The sequence below is a fragment of the Mastomys coucha genome, unplaced genomic scaffold (genome assembly GCF_008632895.1).
Source record: "Mastomys coucha isolate ucsf_1 unplaced genomic scaffold, UCSF_Mcou_1 pScaffold20, whole genome shotgun sequence".
In the NCBI taxonomy this organism is placed as follows: Eukaryota; Metazoa; Chordata; class Mammalia; order Rodentia; family Muridae; genus Mastomys; species Mastomys coucha.
Window position 1 is genome coordinate 83,910,912 of NW_022196903.1, and position 10,339 is coordinate 83,921,250.

Sequence of the window (10,339 nt, forward strand, 5' to 3'; positions counted from 1 at the left end):
AATAAAGAAAATCTCTTAAAAAAAAAAAAAGAACTACAGGAAAACACAGTCAAACAGGTGAAGGAAATGAACAAAACCATCCAGGATCTATAAATGGAAATAGAAACAATTAAGAAATCAGAAAGAGAGACAACCCTCAAGTTAGAAAACCTAGGAAAGAGATCAGGAGTCATAGATGCCAGCATCAGCAACAGAATACAAGAGATAGGAGAACCTCAGAGGGAGAAGACACCATAAAAAACACTGACACAACAGTTAAAGAAAATGCAAAAGCAAAAAGCTCCTAACCCAAAACATCCAGGAAATCCAGGATGCAATGAGAAGACCAAACCTAAGTATAATAGGTATAGAAGATAGTGAAGACTCCCAATTTAAAGGGCCAATAAACATCTTCAACAAAATTATAAAAGAAAATGTTCCTAACCTAAAGAAAGAGATGCCCATGAACATACAAGAAGCCTACAGAACTCCAAATAGACTGGACTAGAAAAGAAATTCCTCCCGTCATATAATAATCAAACCACCAAATGCATTAAATAAAGTTAGAATTTCAAAAGCCGTAAGGGAAAAAGGCCAAGTAACATATGAAGGCAGGCCTATCAGAATTATACCAGACTTCTCACCAGAGACTATGAAAGCTAGAAGATCCTGGGAAGATCTCATACAGACTCTAAGAGAACACAAATGTCAACCCAGTGTACTATACCTAGCAAAACTCTCAATTACTATAGATGGAAAAAAGAAGATATTCCATGACAAAACCAAATTCACACAATATCTTTCCATAAAACCAGCCCTACAAAGGATAATAGATGGAAACCACCAACATAAAGAGCAAAACCATACCCTAGGATAAGCAAGAAAGTAATCCTTCAAAAACCCTCATAAACCTAATTCCACCCCTAACAACAAAAATAACAGGAAGTAACAATTACTTTTTCTTAATATTTTAATATGAAAATTAGTATTACCAAAAAATCCTAATCAATTGAAATCCAAAAATATGAGGAATTAGAAATTTGTTGACTGTTATCCAGTAGTCTCTCCAATTTGGCTACTGGAGAAATAGGTCCAATATTGTACAATCCAAATATAGTTTCTGCTTGTTTGTACATGACAGTGTCTTGCTGGATTACACATTATGCTCTTGAAATCAGATTTCTCCTATCTCAGCCTCTCTATTAGTAGGATTGTTTATTTCATGTTTTTACACTATACTATGGTTTTCAGAACAGCTTACATATTTAAAAATTATTTAAACAGCCTAAAGAAATGTAGACAATTATCTTAGGAGGTGGCTTGTAAGAGAACAACAAAGAGTGAGACTCAATACTTTGCTTGTATTTGTTTGTAATGTTTGTAACTATTGTATCAAGTTTGAAGAAGATGACTTTATAAGTTACTCTTTCTCTGAGATGAATGCTTTTCAAAATCATCACAGCCAATGAACCAGATTCTTACCCTCACCTAATGTCTGTGCCACCCTCCAAGCAGAACCATTGTTCATTGAAACAGTTGGGGTGACTTCATTGATAGACCATCTTAATACACACCCCGTTTCTTAAATGAATGTAATCTGTTCTCTGTGGGCTGAGAATGAAAACAATCACTCAAGTTAAAAAGCTTTGACCATAACAAGAAATCTATAGCCAGAAATCATGCCTAAAATTCATTCTGTGGCGCAGCAGAACTGTCAACTCTTGGCTTAGCTACTGTGGAGGTAAAATCCTTGGGTGATGTGTGGGTCATTGAAGTACAGCCTTATTACAATGAACTCTAAAAATTGTTCTTATTTTTTTGCTTGTACCACAGTAAGAGCCAAGATTTTAAGCTCTACTAAAAACAAAACAAACAAACAAAAAGACTATCTATTTGTTCATTTACAAAAAGTCTAATAGTGATGTATTATTTTAAAATATACAGTTAGTGTGTTTCAAGTTATTTAAAATTTATAGTGTTGGTGTAGACAAGCATCTACATAAGACTGTTCAACTGATTGTTGTTTTATATAAAACAATTTTTATAATATTCATTTTTATTGTTACAATATTTTATAAATTTTAAAAATATGACAAAAAAAGAAAAGAAAAAAGAAAACATCTCAGACTGTAAGTAAAGATAACAGAAAGGGATATGGGAAAGATGTTCAATTTAGTATCCAAAGCCATTCTTGTTGTTAGTAACTTGGTTGTTTTTCAAGAGTATGGCCTCCTTCTAAACCAAAAGAACTGGGTCTGAAGTGGTATCTATAAGACCAGTTTGACTCAGAATATAGGACACATGCTCCCACTGAAGACAGTGAACAGAAATCCTACCCAGTTCATAAGGAAAATGCAGGAATACCTTCAACATGGAAACATGTGGGTCATTTGTCTATGTAGCAGTTATTAGAATTGGCTATTCTGCAATAGGTCATTAGCATGTCTCAGTGGACTAAGCTTGGTCAAGGGTCATCTGTCAAAAGCTCAGACACTGGAAGACCTAGCATTCTCTAATTCTAAGCTGCCTAGTCATCAACCGCATCACCATCTGATGTCTGTTCATCCTGAGCTGTAATAATCATGTGAGCCTTGAGACAAAACAAAATTCTACAAAAAATCAGTCCTGTATCCCAGAGGCTCATGCAAGTAGCCATCATTTTAAATAAAGCACAGGTACCATGAAAAAAATGTGTTTAAGTATTAAGGAACGGAGCAAGAAGACAGAGGATTAATTCCTACCATGTAGGAAATTTCTTAGTCACCTTGCAAGTAAGACTCATAATGGCGCAATATAAAACTAGTGAACTTGTTCCACATTAAAAAACAAAAAAAAGATGTGAGTTCTTGGTTTCTTATTCCAGCTGTCACACCTGCTTCTTGCTTGGCATGCTTTCCCACCACGACAGTGCCATTAGCCAAATGAATTGGAACATTTCCAAGAGATTAAGGAAGATCTGAATCTTGAATGGTTCTGTAGGGAACTAGCTAAATACTGAATGAACATGTGTAATGTGACATTTGTAGAGCTCTGTCAATGACAGATGAACAGATCTATAGTACAGGCAAAACCTTCCCTGGACAAAGATAAGTGGGATGGCAAAGCCTTCCTTTGGTCCAAGTAGGAATGTTCTCAGTGTGGGCAGAGAATGTTCACCATAGCTTCCCTTGCCCAGATGTTTACATCCTGAAGAATGCCTCCTACAAAGACAATTACTCCTAGAGCAGCTAAACCTGAGTCCCTGATCAATGGTATGTAATACTCTGTCTCCCTGCACAGCTGTATGTAATAACCTGTTTCCTTGTTTATCTGTATTCAGTAACACCGTTACTTGTTTAAACTGAATATAATATAGACACTCACCTTCTGGGGTACTTCAGAGTCTTCATCAGAGATCCCAAGTCAATCCCAGCTGTGCTGTATGTGTTTGTGTGCCCGTCCTTTCTTCATTTCCTCACTGCCCCTAGTCTGATGGGACCCAAGCTGTGGAAGAACGTGGCTCAAGATGAAGTCCAACATTACCAGAGGAAGAGAGGTTTTGCTGTACAATAATATGTCCACATGCAACAAAGTCAAGGGATGAAAGCAGATGTTGCCTGCCTGTTTCCATCCTTTCTGTTGACCCTCAGGGCTTCAGTCCATTTCCCCCACCCAATGCCTATTCATCTTGCCCCCTGTTACTTCTCCCACTCAGGACCCTCCCTCCTTCCCCTCTCTTGTGATTACTTTTCTCCCTCCCATGTGAGATTGAGGTGTCCTCACTTGGCCCTTTGGCTTGTTAAGTTTCTTGAGTTCTGTGGATTGTGTCCTGGTTATTCTGTAATATTTTGGTAGATATCCACTTATTAGTGAGTACATACCATGTATATCCTTTTGGGTTTGAGTTACCTCACTCAGGATGATATTTCTAGTTTCATCCTGTCAGGAGCCATAATAGGACAAGCTAGTAACTAGCAGGTGATCATCCTGAAATGCCTGCTTCAGATTATTATATAATCTGTGACAGGTGCACCCTCATTAAGCAAGGTTGTGAGGGACTAATTTTAGGAAAGATTCCTGCTATTAATTTGCTTTTCCTCTTATTATTAAACATATATAACAATCACTAAGTAGTAGCACATCCCTTTGGAGCAGATCTCTGCATATCCATGAAGATGTACTGTCTTTTAATGATGCTATATAGACAAATAGGTGACTTAAGTCTTAATGATGATCCAATTAGAATTCCTAAAATTATATCTGTGATTATTAAGCTCTTTTATAATGGGACTGCTATTAGTTCCTTTTCTGATAGTTAAAACTGCAATGAGAACTCTGCCAGTCTTCCAGATGTCAGCAGTTAATTGCTTTTAGATGGTAACCAGACTTTCTCCTACTCAGAGCACATTCCAAGAGGTTGTTAAAGTCCACAAAAGGGGGACTAATGATTTATTATAGGTGCTAGGACAGAAGATAAAATATTGACTGGGTTCACCTATACAAAACCTCACATAAACTTAGGTATTAGCTTAAACCTTCAGTGATGGGGCTGACGACAGGTGATGGATGTTTAGCTAGATAATCACTCCTAATGGATATGCATGTAAACATTCACTGTTGTAAACTTCTATTTCAATTTATGATTTGATGTTTGGTGTGAACTTGTGATGAACTTTGTAACATGTGATCATGTATTCTGAAAGATGGATAAGTACTGAGGACAAAGAGATGAGGTGGGGCTAGATAGAGAGGAGCTAGATAGAGTAGATTCTTTTTTCTTTCCCCACTTAGAAAACTTTTCCCTTTCCCCACTTAGGATCTTTTCAATTTTCCCTTTAGATAGCTTTCATAGGAAACTTTTTACAACTTAGTAATAAATTCTATAATCACTTCTCTAAGTTTCTTCTTTTCCTGTGACTTCCGACTAGCAGGCTGAAAAGTTAGAGCCCAGCAGTTCCTGCTGAGATAGAACAAAGGCTATTTACTTAATCCTTTGTGGCTTGAGGAAGAGGTGCTAATTGCCAGAAAGTGCAGTTTCTGGCCTCAGAGGATCATCAAAGGCAGGTCAGCTACAACAGCATAGTAACTTAGACTTAGGTAAGTAAACTTTTATTATACAGCAACCCTAAATATCTCGTAAGATATTACTACAGAATCTCGTAAGTCTTACTCCAGAAATGGTAAGACAGAGTCTTACCCCAAAAATCGTAAGACAGTCTTACCCCAGAAATCATAAAACTGAGTCTTACCCCCACCTATGCTCTTCTCTGCTCCCTCAAGAAGAACCAACAAGGAAGAAGAAACACCTAGTTGGGGCTGGCTCCCGGCACCATCCATTTGTCTGCAACATTCTTATTATCCTTGCCTTCTGGGGTTCAGTCTTGTTTCTGAGATGTGGGCAAGATTTGATGAGGCCCCATAGACCTAGAACCATCACCAAAGCCAGGGTGGTTTTGAAGGAGATTTGGATGCCTCACCTGGGGGATTCTTTTCCTCTCCTTGTTTACACCCACTTTCCAACCTTGAAACTTAAGCTAAATCCCCTGTACTTGCCAACAGTGAGAAGCCATGTTTTTTATTAAGCTATGTTGTGAGCGTACACACAGATTCCTCCAATGAGTAATAAATAGGTGTTCACAGAAAATGTGTTTGTTGCTAAACACTTCTTAGGCTGTCAGCTGACTTTATGTACTGAACTGCTTTGTGGCTCATGTTGTGGGTGGGGTGGGAGGAACTGAGTCACACTCATTTGTCATATACCAGGATGCCAGGTTAATTCCAGGGTGCATTGGGGGTATCTGAGTGCTCTTCCAAACAGTCTGGCACATTTAGGTAGTCATCTACATAACTTACATTGGTACATGCTGTTAGTAGGTGCTGAGATGGCAGCCTTTCCTAGCTTGGTACTGGACATGTACCCAGTACCAGGATGCCAGAGAGAGCCTCATTGACATCAAGGGAAAGACAAGACAAAATACAGAACAGGCACTGCAGGAGATGCCAAGAAAGGTTTTGGGTTCTTTTTCCCAATGGCTCCACTATTGTGTTTGCATAGCGCCAGCCTCCTCAAAGTGTAAAAGGGGGTTTCCTATGCTCCAGATTCTATAGCATTCCAGGCAGAAGCAGGGAAGTATTTCCTACAGGTGAGGAAATCTGACATGCCAGGACCTGGAGGCATGTGTGAAATCCTAACTATATCTAACTTCCATAGCATTTTGAACCCCAAAACTCAGCTGAATACTCACTTGGGCATCATTTGCAGCAATCTGCAGCACTCACTAGTCTCATTGCATCTCATATCTATCTACTCAATTTCTCTTCCTCTTCTGCCTTCTAAGAAGGGTACTCCCAGGAGTAAACAGTAACCAAGACTTAACATGCAATAGTCAGGAGCCTGGCATAGGCCATCAACTCTGAGCCCCTTACTCTAATTTTGGTAGTCTCCAGCTACCCAGGGGGAGGCCACACCAATTAGAATAGAGATGCCTGCAGACCCAAGGCCAAGCAAGTTGCCAGAAGTCAAGCCCACAATCTGGTCATATACTACCTAGTGGTTCAGACATCAAGCATGCTGCCAGAAAGCAATATACCTCACAAAGCCAAAGGAGGTAACAGAAACCAAGGAAAAAACACCCCCTCAACAAAGACAAACTCAGAAACCAGCACCAGGACTATAGTCATTAGAAACTCAGATGCCTACATGCCAGGGTAAGAATACAACCAACAACAGTCAGGGAAATATGGCACCACCAGTACCTACCTATCCTGTGACAGCAAGACCCAAATATTCCAATGCAGCCGAACACATGAAAACTACTTTAAAACCAACTTTATGAAGATGATAGAGGTCCTTAAAGAAGAAATGAGAAAAAAAAGTACCTTAAAGAAATTGAGAAGAAGACAAAATATTGGGGAAAATCAATACATTCCTTAAAGAACGCCAAGAAAACAAAAAAATCAAACAAAAATAGGTGAAGGACACTGTTCAAGAACTGCATGCTAAATAGAAGCAGTAAAGAAAACACAAACTAAGGGAAATCTGGAAATGGAAAATCTAGGTAATTGAACACGAAGAACAGAAGTAAACATCAAGAGAATACAAAAGTTGGAAGAGAGAATCTCAGGGGCTGAAGATACAATAGAAGCAATGCATTCCTCAGTCATAGAAAATGTTAAATCTAAAAATTTCTTTACACAAAAATCCATGTAATCTGGGGCACTATGAAAAGACCAAACCCAACAATAATAGGAATAGAAGAAGTGGAAGGTTCCCAGCTCAAAGGTACAGAAAAATTTTCAACAAAAATCAAAGAAAAGAAATTCCCTAACCTAAAGAAAGAGATTTCTATAAACGCACTAGAAGCTTACAGAACACCAAATAGATTGGACCCGAAAAGAAAGTCCCTTAGCCATATAACTATAATCAAAACACCAAATTTACATAAAAAAGGAAGAACATTAAAATCGTCAAGGGTAAGGGGACAAGTAACTTACAAAGGCAGAGCTACAGATGATTTCTCAACAGGGAATCTAAAAGTCAGAAAGGATTGGATAGAAAGCTAGCAGATTTTTAGAGGCCACAGATGCCATCCCAGACTACTATACCCAGCAAAACTCTCAATCACCATAGATGGACAAAACAAAGTATTGCATACCAAAATAAAATTTACATAGTATATATATCCACAAATCCAACACCATAGAAGATATTAGAAAGAAAACTCCAACACAAGGAAAGTAACTACACCTAAGAAACCCAAGACACTAATCATCTCACAGTAAAACAAAAAGAAGAGAATCATATGCACGCAGTTCCACCACCAACATCAAAATATAGGAAATAACAATCATTGGTCATTAATATTTCTCAACATCTATGGACTCGATTCCCTTATAAAAACACACAGACTAACAGAATGGATGTGAAAACAGGATCCATCCTTCTGCTGTATGCAAGAAACACACTTGAACACTAAAGATATATAGATATTATCTCAGCGTAAAGGGCCTTAAAATGATTTCCAAACAAATGGATCCAAAAGCAATTTGGCGCAGCCTCTCTAATAGCTAACAAAATAGACTTTCAACTAAAATTAGTCAAAAGATGGGGAAGGACACTTCATACTCATCAAAGGAAAAATTGACCCAAATGATGTTTTAGTTCTGAATATCTGTGCTCTAAGTGCAAGGGCAACCACATTTGTTAAAGAAATAGTACTAAAACTTAAATCACACATCAAACCCCTTACATTAATAGTGAGAGACTTCAATAACCCACTCTTACCAATGAATAGGGCATCCAGACAGAAACTGAATAAATAATGGAGTTAACAAACTTTATGACTCCGGTAGACCTAACACATATCTACAAAAAATTTCATGCAAACACCAAAGAATAGACCTTCTACTCAGCACCTCACAGACCTTTCTCAAAAGTTGACCATGTACTTGGGCACAAATCAAATCTCAACAACTACCAAAAAAAGCAGGGGGCAGGATCAGGTGTGGGTGGAGATAGGGAGATGTACAGAGGATCAAGAAATTGAAGTGTGGAGCAATGGGGGATGGGGAACTTGGGGTAGCCACCAAAAAGTCCCATACTGCAAGAAAGCAAGAGCCTCCCAGGACCCAACAGGGATGGCATTAGCTGAAATACCCAACAAAAGGAAGGGAGAACCTGTAGAGGCCTTATCAAGAGGTTAGGCATGCCCCATGGTTGCGGGATGGAGCCACCCAACCTTCTCAAAATTTTAACTCAGAAGTATTCAAGTCTAAAGGAATTACAGGGACAAAGAGTGGAGCAAATACTGAAGGAAAGGCAATCCAGAGACTGCCCCACCTAGAGTTCCATCCCATATGCAGTCACCAAACCCAGTCACTATTGCTGATGCCAAGAAGTGCTTGCTGACAGGAGCCTGATATGGATGTCTCCGGAGAGGTTCAGTCAGAGCCCTTTAAATACATGTAGGGATGCTTGCAGGCAACCATTGGACTGAGCAGGAGGACCACAATGGAGGAGTTAGGGGAAAGACTAAAGGAGCTGAAGGGGTTTGCAATCCCATAGGAAGAACAACAATATCAAACAACCAGAAACCCCAGAGCTCCCAGGGACTTAACCATCAACCAAAGAATACTCAAAGAGGGACCCATGGCTACAAGTGCATATGTAGCAAAGGATGGCCTTGTCAGGCATCAAAAGGAGGAGAGGCCCTTGGTCCTGGGAAGGCTTGATGCCCAAGCATAGTGGAATGCTAGGGCAATGAGGCAGAAGTGAGCTGGTGGGTGGGGGAGTACCCTCTTGGAGGCAGGCGTAGTATGGGGTGTTTTCAGAGAAGAAACTGGGAAGAGGGATAACTTTTGAAATGTAAATAAAAACAATAACCAATAAAAATTTAAAAAAAATGAAAGAAACTGTAGTCACAGCCTCACCAGTATCCAGGTCCTTAAGTAATGACCTTACGAAAGGAAGGTGATTATGATTCTAGAGAGAACCCTAGGTGAGGAGATACTGCCTGGTAAGTTTCAGGCCTTCATCTTCCATCTATCAACCATTTTGGAGAAATCCTGGGAGCTATGGAAGAAATTTAGACAAAAACCAAATAATTCTCCTCTTTGGAACGATATTAGTTCCTGTTTGCTTGTTTTTTTGTTGTTTGGGTTTTGTTGTTGTTGTTGTTGTTGTTGACTTGTTTTTGTTTTTAATCAGAAGTAGCTCAAGAAGGAAAGTGTTACTTTTGCTTCATAATTTAAAGGTGCAGCCCATCACAGTGGGGATGACGTTATAGCAGGAACATGAAGCAATTGGTAAAATTTCCACATTCAAGGAGGAGAGATGAATGCTGGTACTTAGCTGCTTTCTCCTTTTTATCCAGCACATGGGGTGGGGGATATCCACCTAGGGTGAGTCTTCCCACCAAAAGTAAACTACGCAAGAGTGTCACAGATGGAGGGAACACGTGACCTTTGGAAGCATGCGCTCGCCAGCCCTCTGGGAGCCTGGCTGTGACAAATGATTATGCAAATGAAAGAGCATTCCAGAGAAATGTGCATCCTAATGACCTAGTTACCACCCCAAGTCTCAAAGCAGAGGGCTGCCAGCTGTTTACCAGTGAGCTGCAAAGATCTCCACCACGATGCTGGGACGCGCCTGAAGTTCATGTGACAGCAAAGTACACTAAAGCGGGGATTCGCCATTTTCTCTCGGGTGAGATTCTGAGACTGGAGCAGCCAGCCCGGAGGCGCCTTAGTTCAGAGACCTGGGCAGGATTCGCCATTTTCTCTCGGTGAGTTTCTGAGACTGGAGCAGACAGCGCGGAGGCACCTTAGGCCAGAGACTCAGGCGGGATTCGCCATTTTCTCTCGGGTGAGATTCTGAGACTGG